Source organism: Stigmatopora argus, unplaced genomic scaffold (genome assembly GCF_051989625.1).
Source record: "Stigmatopora argus isolate UIUO_Sarg unplaced genomic scaffold, RoL_Sarg_1.0 HiC_scaffold_35, whole genome shotgun sequence".
In the NCBI taxonomy this organism is placed as follows: domain Eukaryota; kingdom Metazoa; phylum Chordata; class Actinopteri; order Syngnathiformes; family Syngnathidae; genus Stigmatopora; species Stigmatopora argus.
Window position 1 is genome coordinate 536,677 of NW_027520049.1, and position 11,086 is coordinate 547,762.

Below are 11,086 nucleotides of genomic sequence, written 5' to 3' on the forward strand. Positions count from 1 at the left end.
TTTACCCAGGAATGGTGTCTTATTTGTGGGTAGATGTATACTTCACAATTTTGTTTAAAATTAGTCTTCCAGGGAGGTTCTGGGGGGATGTTAGGCAAGAATAAGTGCCCAAATTGGGGTAAATTGCGTCAAAAATAGTGGTTGTCTTGGAACTGGTCTTGGGTGGTTCTGGTTGGTCCATTTACCCTGAATTTTTGTCTCCTATGAGGGTAGATGTATATTGACCATTCTGTATAAAATAATCTTCCAGGGTAGTTGTGAAGTAAAGTTATGCCACAATCAATGTACCTAATATGGGCACTTTTATGACAACGAGTGCTTGTGTTGGAACTGGTCCTGAGCGGTTCTGGTTGGTCCATTTACCCTGAATTTTTGTCCCATATGAGGGGAGATGTATATTGACCATTTTCTATAAAATAATCTTCCAGGGAGTTTCTGGGTGGATGTTAGGCAAGAATAAGTGTCCAAATTGGGGTAATTTTCGTTAAAAATAGTGGTTGCATTGGAACTGGTCTTGGGTGGTTCTGTTTGGTCCATTTAACCTGAATTTTTGTCTCATATGAGGGTAGATGTATATTGACCATTCTGTATAAAATAATCTTCCAGGGTAGTTGTGAAGTAAAGTTATGCCACAAACAGTGTGCCTAATTTGGGCACTTTTATGACAACGAGTGCTTGTATTGGAACTGGTCCTGATTGGTTCTGGTTGGTCCATTTACCCAGGAATGGTGTCTTATTTGTGGGTAGATGTATAATTCACAATATTGTGTAAAATTAGTCTTCCAGGGAGGTTCTGGGGGGATGTTAGGCAAGAAATAGTGCCCAAATTGGGGTAAATTGCGTTAAAAATAGTGGTTGTCTTGGAACTGGTCTTGGGTGGTTCGGGTTGGTCCATTTAACCTGAATTTTTGTCTCATATGAGGGTAGATGTATATTGACAATTCTGTATAAAATAATCTTTCAGGGTAGTTGTGAAGTAAAGTTATGCCACAAACAGTGTGCCTAATTTGGGCACTTTTATGACAACGAGTGCTTGTGTTGGAACTGGTCCTGAGCGGTTCTGGTTGGTCCATTTACCCTGATTTTTTTGTCTCATATGAGGGGAGATGTATATTGACCATTTTCTATAAAATAATCTTCCAGGGAGTTTCTGGGTGGATGTTAGGCAAGAATAAGTGTCCAAATTGGGGTAATTTTCGTTAAAAATAGTGGTTGCATTGGAACTGGTCTTGGGTGGTTCTGTTTGGTCCATTTAACCTGAATTTTTGTCTCATATGAGGGTAGATGTATATTGACCATTCTGTATAAAATAATCTTCCAGGGTAGTTGTGAAGTAAAGTTATGCCACAAACAGTGTGCCTAATTTGGGCACTTTTATGACAACGAGTGCTTGTATTGGAACTGGTCCTGATTGGTTCTGGTTGGTCCATTTACCCAGGAATGGTGTCTTATTTGTGGGTAGATGTATACTTCACAATATTGTGTAAAATTAGTCTTCCAGGGAGGTTCTGGGGGGATGTTAGGCAAAAATAAGTGCCCGAATTGGGGTAAATTGCGTTAAAAATAGTGGTTGTCTTGGAACTGGTCTTGGGTGGTTCTGGTTGTTCCATTTAACCTGAATTTTTGTCTCATATGAGGGTAGATGTATATTGACAATTCTGTATAAAATAATCTTCCAGGGTAGTTGTGAAGTAAAGTTATGCCACAAACAGTGTGCCTAATTTGGGCACTTTTATGACAACGAGTGCTTGTGTTGGAACTGGTCCTGAGTGGTTCTGGTTGGTCCATTTACCCAGGAATGGTGTCTTATTTGTGGGTAGATGTATACTTCACAATTTTGTTTAAAATTAGTCTTCCAGGGAGGTTCTGGGGGGATGTTAGGCAAGAATAAGTGCCCAAATTGGGGTAAATTGCGTCAAAAATAGTGGTTGTCTTGGAACTGGTCTTGGGTGGTTCTGGTTGGTCCATTTACCCTGAATTTTTGTCTCCTATGAGGGTAGATGTATATTGACCATTCTGTATAAAATAATCTTCCAGGGTAGTTGTGAAGTAAAGTTATGCCACAATCAATGTACCTAATATGGGCACTTTTATGACAACGAGTGCTTGTGTTGGAACTGGTCCTGAGCGGTTCTGGTTGGTCCATTTACCCTGAATTTTTGTCCCATATGAGGGGAGATGTATATTGACCATTTTCTATAAAATAATCTTCCAGGGAGTTTCTGGGTGGATGTTAGGCAAGAATAAGTGTCCAAATTGGGGTAATTTTCGTTAAAAATAGTGGTTGCATTGGAACTGGTCTTGGGTGGTTCTGTTTGGTCCATTTAACCTGAATTTTTGTCTCATATGAGGGTAGATGTATATTGACCATTCTGTATAAAATAATCTTCCAGGGTAGTTGTGAAGTAAAGTTATGCCACAAACAGTGTGCCTAATTTGGGCACTTTTATGACAACGAGTGCTTGTATTGGAACTGGTCCTGATTGGTTCTGGTTGGTCCATTTACCCAGGAATGGTGTCTTATTTGTGGGTAGATCTATAATTCACAATATTGTGTAAAATTAGTCTTCCAGGGAGGTTCTGGGGGGATGTTAGGCAAGAAATAGTGCCCAAATTGGGGTAAATTGCGTTAAAAATAGTGGTTGTCTTGGAACTGGTCTTGGGTGGTTCTGGTTGGTCCATTTAACCTGAATTTTTGTCTCATATGAGGGTAGATGTATATTGACAATTCTGTATAAAATAATCTTCCAGGGTAGTTGTGAAGTAAAGTTATGCCACAAACAGTGTGCATAATTTGGGCACTTTTATGACAACGAGTGCTTGTGTTGGAACTGGTCCTGAGCGGTTCTGGTTGGTCCATTTACCCTGAATTTTTGTCTCATATGAGGGGAGATGTATATTGACCATTTTCTATAAAATAATCTTCCAGGGAGTTTCTGGGTGGATGTTAGGCAAGAATAAGTGTCCAAATTGGGGTAATTTTCGTTAAAAATAGTGGTTGCATTGGAACTGGTCTTGGGTGGTTCTGGTTGGTCCATTTAACCTGAATTTTTGTCTCATATGAGGGTAGATGTATATTGACCATTCTGTATAAAATAATCTTCCAGGGTAGTTGTGAAGTAAAGTTATGCCACAAACAGTGTGCCTAATTTGGGCACTTTTATGACAACGAGTGCTTGTATTGGAACTGGTCCTGATTGGTTCTGGTTGGTCCATTTACCCAGGAATGGTGTCTTATTTGTGGGTAGATGTATAATTCACAATATTGTGTAAAATTAGTCTTCCAGGGAGGTTCTGGGGGGATGTTAGGCAAGAAATAGTGCCCAAATTGGGGTAAATTGCGTTAAAAATAGTGGTTGTCTTGGAACTGGTCTTGGGTGGTTCTGGTTGGTCCATTTAACCTGAATTTTTGTCTCATATGAGGGTAGATGTATATTGACAATTCTGTATAAAATAATCTTCCAGGGTAGTTGTGAAGTAAAGTTATGCCACAAACAGTGTGCCTAATTTGGGCACTTTTATGACAACGAGTGCTTGTGTTGGAACTGGTCCTGAGTGGTTCTGGTTGGTCCATTTACCCAGGAATGGTGTCTTATTTATGGGTAGATGTATACTTCACAATTTTGTGTAAAATTAATCTTCCAGGGAGGTTCTGGGGGGATGTTAGGCAAGAATAAGTGCCCAAATTGGGGTAAATTGCGTCAAAAATAGTGGTTGTCTTGGAACTGGTCTTGGGTGGTTCTGGTTAGTCCATTTACCCTGAATTTTTGTCTCCTATGAGGGTAGATGTATATTGACCATTCTGTATAAAATAATCTTCCAGGGTAGTTGTGAAGTAAAGTTATGCCACAATCAATGTACCTAATATGGGCACTTTTATGACAACGAGTGCTTGTCTTGGAACTGGTCCTGAGCGGTTCTGGTTGGTCCATTTACCCTGAATTTTTGTCTCATATGAGGGGAGATGTATATTGACCATTTTCTATAAAATAATCTTCCAGGGAGTTTCTGGGGGAATGTTAGGCAAGAATAAGTGTCCAAATTGGGGTAATTTTCGTTAAAAATAGTGGTTGCATTGGAACTGGTCTTGGGTGGTTCTGGTTGGTCCATTTAACCTGAATTTTTGTCTCATATGAGGGTAGATGTATATTGACCATTCTGTATAAAATAATCTTCCAGGGTAGTTGTGAAGTAAAGTTATGCCACAAACAGTGTGCCTAATTTGGGCACTTTTATGACAACGAGTGCTTTTATTGGAACAGGTCCTGATTGGTTCTGGTTGGTCCATTTACCCAGGAATGGTGTCTTATTTGTGGGTAGATGTATAATTCACAATATTGTGTAAAATTAGTCTTCCAGAGAGGTTCTGGGGGGATGTTAGGCAAGAAATAGTGCCCAAATTGGGGTAAATTGCGTTAAAAATAGTGGTTGTCTTGGAACTGGTCTTGGGTGGTTCTGGTTGGTCATTTTAACCTGAATTTTTGTCTCATATGAGGGTAGATGTATATTGACAATTCTGTATAAAATAATCTTCCAGGGTAGTTGTGAAGTAAAGTTATGCCACAAACAGTGTGCCTAATTTGGGCACTTTTATGACAACGAGTGCTTGTGTTGGAACTGGTCCTGAGTGTTTCTGGTTGGTCCATTTACCCAGGAATGGTGTCTTATTTGTGGGTAGATGTATACTTCACAATTTTTTGTAAAATTAGTCTTCCAGGGAGGTTCTGGGGGGATGTTAGGCAAGAATAAGTGCCCAAATTGGGGTAAATTGCGTCAAAAATAGTGGTTGTCTTGGAACTGGTCTTGGGTGGTTCTGGTTGGTCCATTTACCCTGAATTTTTGTCTCCTATGAGGGTAGATGTATATTGACCATTCTGTATAAAATAATTTTCCAGGGTAGTTGTGAAGTAAAGTTATGCCACAATCAATGTACCTAATATGGGCACTTTTATGACAACGAGTGCTTGTCTTGGAACTGGTCCTGAGCGGTTCTGGTTGGTCCATTTACCCTGAATTTTTGTCTCATATGAGGGGAGATGTATATTGACCATTTTCTATAAAATAATCTTCCAGGGAGTTTCTGGGTGGATGTTAGGCAAGAATAAGTGTCCAAATTGGGGTAATTTTCGTTAAAAATAGTGGTTGCATTGGAACTGGTCTTGGGTGGTTCTGTTTGGTCCATTTAACCTGAATTTTTGTCTCATATGAGGGTAGATGTATATTGACCATTCTGTATAAAATAATCTTCCAGGGTAGTTGTGAAGTAAAGTTATGCCACAAACAGTGTGCCTAATTTGGGCACTTTTATGACAACGAGTGCTTGTATTGGAACTGGTCCTGATTGGTTCTGGTTGGTCCATTTACCCAGGAATGGTGTCTTATTTGTGGGTAGATGTATAATTCACAATATTGTGTAAAATTAGTCTTCCAGGGAGGTTCTGGGGGGATGTTAGGCAAGAAATAGTGCCCAAATTGGGGTAAATTGCGTTAAAAATAGTGGTTGTCTTGGAACTGGTCTTGGGTGGTTCTGGTTGGTCCATTTAACCTGATTTTTTGTCTCATATGAGGGTAGATGTATATTGACAATTCTGTATAAAATAATCTTCCAGGGTAGTTGTGAAGTAAAGTTATGCCACAAACAGTGTGCCTAATTTGGGCACTTTTATGACAACGAGTGCTTGTGTTGGAACTGGTCCTGAGCGGTTCTGGTTGGTCCATTTACCCTGATTTTTTGTCTCATATGAGGGGAGATGTATATTGACCATTTTCTATAAAATAATCTTCCAGGGAGTTTCTGGGTGGATATTAGGCAAGAATAAGTGTCCAAATTGGGGTAATTTTCGTTAAAAATAGTGGTTGCATTGGAACTGGTCTTGGGTGGTTCTGTTTGGTCCATTTAACCTGAATTTTTGTCTCATATGAGGGTAGATGTATATTGACCATTCTGTATAAAATAATCTTCCAGGGTAGTTGTGAAGTAAAGTTATGCCACAAACAGTGTGCCTAATTTGGGCACTTTTATGACAACGAGTGCTTGTATTGGAACTGGTCCTGATTGGTTCTGGTTGGTCCATTTACCCAGGAATGGTGTCTTATTTGTGGGTAGATGTATAATTCACAATATTGTGTAAAATTAGTCTTCCAGGGAGGTTCTGGGGGGATGTTAGGCAAGAAATAGTGCCCAAATTGGGGTAAATTGCGTTAAAAATAGTGGTTGTCTTGGAACTGGTCTTGGGTGGTTCTGGTTGGTCCATTTAACCTGAATTTTTGTCTTCTATGAGGGTAGATGTATATTGACAATTCTGTATAAAATAATCTTCCAGGGTAGTTGTGAAGTAAAGTTATGCCACAAACAGTGTGCCTAATTTGGGCACTTTTATGACAACGAGTGCTTGTGTTGGAACTGGTCCTGAGTGGTTCTGGTTGGTCCATTTACCCAGGAATGGTGTCTTATTTGTGGGTAGATGTATACTTCACAATTTTGCGTAAAATTAGTCTTCCAGGGAGGTTCTGGGGGGATGTTAGGCAAGAATAAGTGCCCAAATTGGGGTAAATTGCGTCAAAAATAGTGGTTGTCTTGGAACTGGTCTTGGGTGGTTCTGGTTGGTCCATTTACCCTGAATTTTTGTCTCCTATGAGGGTAGATGTATATTGACCATTCTGTATAAAATAATCTTCCAGGGTAGTTGTGAAGTAAAGTTATGCTACAATCAATGTACCTAATATGGGCACTTTTATGACAACGAGTGCTTGTCTTGGAACTGGTCCTGAGCGGTTCTGGTTGGTCCATTTACCCTGAATTTTTGTCTCATATGAGGGGAGATGTATATTGACCATTTTCTATAAAATAATCTTCCAGGGAGTTTCTGGGTGGATGTTAGGCAAGAATAAGTGTCCAAATTGGGGTAATTTTCGTTAAAAATAGTGGTTGCATTGGAACTGGTCTTGGGTGGTTCTGTTTGGTCCATTTAACCTGAATTTTTGTCTCATATGAGGGTAGATGTATATTGACCATTCTGTATAAAATAATCTTCCAGGGTAGTTGTGAAGTAAAGTTATGCCACAAACAGTGTGCCTAATTTGGGCACTTTTATGACAACGAGTGCTTGTATTGGAACTGGTCCTGATTGGTTCTGGTTGGTCCATTTACCCAGGAATGGTGTCTTATTTGTGGGTAGATGTATAATTCACAATATTGTGTAAAATTAGTCTTCCAGGGAGGTTCTGGGGGGATGTTAGGCAAGAAATAGTGCCCAAATTGGGGTAAATTGCGTTAAAAATAGTGGTTGTCTTGGAACTGGTCTTGGGTGGTTCGGGTTGGTCCATTTAACCTGAATTTTTGTCTCATATGAGGGTAGATGTATATTGACAATTCTGTATAAAATAATCTTTCAGGGTAGTTGTGAAGTAAAGTTATGCCACAAACAGTGTGCCTAATTTGGGCACTTTTATGACAACGAGTGCTTGTGTTGGAACTGGTCCCGAGCGGTTCTGGTTGGTCCATTTACCCTGATTTTTTGTCTCATATGAGTGGAGATGTATATTGACCATTTTCTATAAAATAATCTTCCAGGGAGTTTCTGGGTGGATGTTAGGCAAGAATAAGTGTCCAAATTGGGGTAATTTTCGTTAAAAATAGTGGTTGCATTGGAACTGGTCTTGGGTGGTTCTGTTTGGTCCATTTAACCTGAATTTTTGTCTCATATGAGGGTAGATGTATATTGACCATTCTGTATAAAATAATCTTCCAGGGTAGTTGTGAAGTAAAGTTATGCCACAAACAGTGTGCCTAATTTGGGCACTTTTATGACAACGAGTGCTTGTATTGGAACTGGTCCTGATTGGTTCTGGTTGGTCCATTTACCCAGGAATGGTGTCTTATTTGTGGGTAGATGTATACTTCACAATATTGTGTAAAATTAGTCTTCCAGGGAGGTTCTGGGGGGATGTTAGGCAAAAATAAGTGCCCAAATTGGGGTAAATTGCGTCAAAAATAGTGGTTGTCTTGGAACTGGTCTTGGGTGGTTCGGGTTGTTCCATTTAACCTGAATTTTTGTCTCATATGAGGGTAGATGTATATTGACAATTCTGTATAAAATAATCTTCCAGGGTAGTTGTGAAGTAAAGTTATGCCACAAACAGTGTGCCTAATTTGGGCACTTTTATGACAACGAGTGCTTGTGTTGGAACTGGTCCTGAGTGGTTCTGGTTGGTCCATTTACCCAGGAATGGTGTCTTATTTGTGGGTAGATGTATACTTCACAATTTTGTTTAAAATTAGTCTTCCAGGGAGGTTCTGGGGGGATGTTAGGCAAGAATAAGTGCCCAAATTGGGGTAAATTGCGTCAAAAATAGTGGTTGTCTTGGAACTGGTCTTGGGTGGTTCTGGTTGGTCCATTTACCCTGAATTTTTGTCTCCTATGAGGGTAGATGTATATTGACCATTCTGTATAAAATAATCTTCCAGGGTAGTTGTGAAGTAAAGTTATGCCACAATCAATGTACCTAATATGGGCACTTTTATGACAACGAGTGCTTGTGTTGGAACTGGTCCTGAGCGGTTCTGGTTGGTCCATTTACCCTGAATTTTTGTCCCATATGAGGGGAGATGTATATTGACCATTTTCTATAAAATAATCTTCCAGGGAGTTTCTGGGTGGATGTTAGGCAAGAATAAGTGTCCAAATTGGGGTAATTTTCGTTAAAAATAGTGGTTGCATTGGAACTGGTCTTGGGTGGTTCTGTTTGGTCCATTTAACCTGAATTTTTGTCTCATATGAGGGTAGATGTATATTGACCATTCTGTATAAAATAATCTTCCAGGGTAGTTGTGAAGTAAAGTTATGCCACAAACAGTGTGCCTAATTTGGGCACTTTTATGACAACGAGTGCTTGTATTGGAACTGGTCCTGATTGGTTCTGGTTGGTCCATTTACCCAGGAATGGTGTCTTATTTGTGGGTAGATGTATAATTCACAATATTGTGTAAAATTAGTCTTCCAGGGAGGTTCTGGGGGGATGTTAGGCAAGAAATAGTGCCCAAATTGGGGTAAATTGCGTTAAAAATAGTGGTTGTCTTGGAACTGGTCTTGGGTGGTTCTGGTTGGTCCATTTAACCTGAATTTTTGTCTCATATGAGGGTAGATGTATATTGACAATTCTGTATAAAATAATCTTCCAGGGTAGTTGTGAAGTAAAGTTATGCCACAAACAGTGTGCCTAATTTGGGCACTTTTATGACAACGAGTGCTTGTGTTGGAACTGGTCCTGAGTGGTTCTGGTTGGTCCATTTACCCAGGAATGGTGTCTTATTTATGGGTAGATGTATACTTCACAATTTTGTGTAAAATTAATCTTCCAGGGAGGTTCTGGGGGGATGTTAGGCAAGAATAAGTGCCCAAATTGGGGTAAATTGCGTCAAAAATAGTGGTTGTCTTGGAACTGGTCTTGGGTGGTTCTGGTTAGTCCATTTACCCTGAATTTTTGTCTCCTATGAGGGTAGATGTATATTGACCATTCTGTATAAAATAATCTTCCAGGGTAGTTGTGAAGTAAAGTTATGCCACAATCAATGTACCTAATATGGGCACTTTTATGACAACGAGTGCTTGTCTTGGAACTGGTCCTGAGCGGTTCTGGTTGGTCCATTTACCCTGAATTTTTGTCTCATATGAGGGGAGATGTATATTGACCATTTTCTATAAAATAATCTTCCAGGGAGTTTCTGGGGGAATGTTAGGCAAGAATAAGTGTCCAAATTGGGGTAATTTTCGTTAAAAATAGTGGTTGCATTGGAACTGGTCTTGGGTGGTTCTGGTTGGTCCATTTAACCTGAATTTTTGTCTCATATGAGGGTAGATGTATATTGACCATTCTGTATAAAATAATCTTCCAGGGTAGTTGTGAAGTAAAGTTATGCCACAAACAGTGTGCCTAATTTGGGCACTTTTATGACAACGAGTGCTTTTATTGGAACAGGTCCTGATTGGTTCTGGTTGGTCCATTTACCCAGGAATGGTGTCTTATTTGTGGGTAGATGTATAATTCACAATATTGTGTAAAATTAGTCTTCCAGAGAGGTTCTGGGGGGATGTTAGGCAAGAAATAGTGCCCAAATTGGGGTAAATTGCGTTAAAAATAGTGGTTGTCTTGGAACTGGTCTTGGGTGGTTCTGGTTGGTCATTTTAACCTGAATTTTTGTCTCATATGAGGGTAGATGTATATTGACCATTCTGTATAAAATAATCTTCCAGGGTAGTTGTGAAGTAAAGTTATGCCACAAACAGTGTGCCTAATTTGGGCACTTTTATGACAACGAGTGCTTGTATTGGAACTGGTCCTGATTGGTTCTGGTTGGTCCATTTACCCAGGAATGGTGTCTTATTTGTGGGTAGATGTATAATTCACAATATTGTGTAAAATTAGTCTTCCAGGGAGGTTCTGGGGGGATGTTAGGCAAGAAATAGTGCCCAAATTGGGGTAAATTGCGTTAAAAATAGTGGTTGTCTTGGAACTGGTCTTGGGTGGTTCTGGTTGGTCCATTTAACCTGATTTTTTGTCTCATATGAGGGTAGATGTATATTGACAATTCTGTATAAAATAATCTTCCAGGGTAGTTGTGAAGTAAAGTTATGCCACAAACAGTGTGCCTAATTTGGGCACTTTTATGACAACGAGTGCTTGTGTTGGAACTGGTCCTGAGCGGTTCTGGTTGGTCCATTTACCCTGATTTTTTGTCTCATATGAGGGGAGATGTATATTGACCATTTTCTATAAAATAATCTTCCAGGGAGTTTCTGGGTGGATATTAGGCAAGAATAAGTGTCCAAATTGGGGTAATTTTCGTTAAAAATAGTGGTTGCATTGGAACTGGTCTTGGGTGGTTCTGTTTGGTCCATTTAACCTGAATTTTTGTCTCATATGAGGGTAGATGTATATTGACCATTCTGTATAAAATAATCTTCCAGGGTAGTTGTGAAGTAAAGTTATGCCACAAACAGTGTGCCTAATTTGGGCACTTTTATGACAACGAGTGCTTGTATTGGAACTGGTCCTGATTGGTTCTGGTTGGTCCATTTACCCAGGA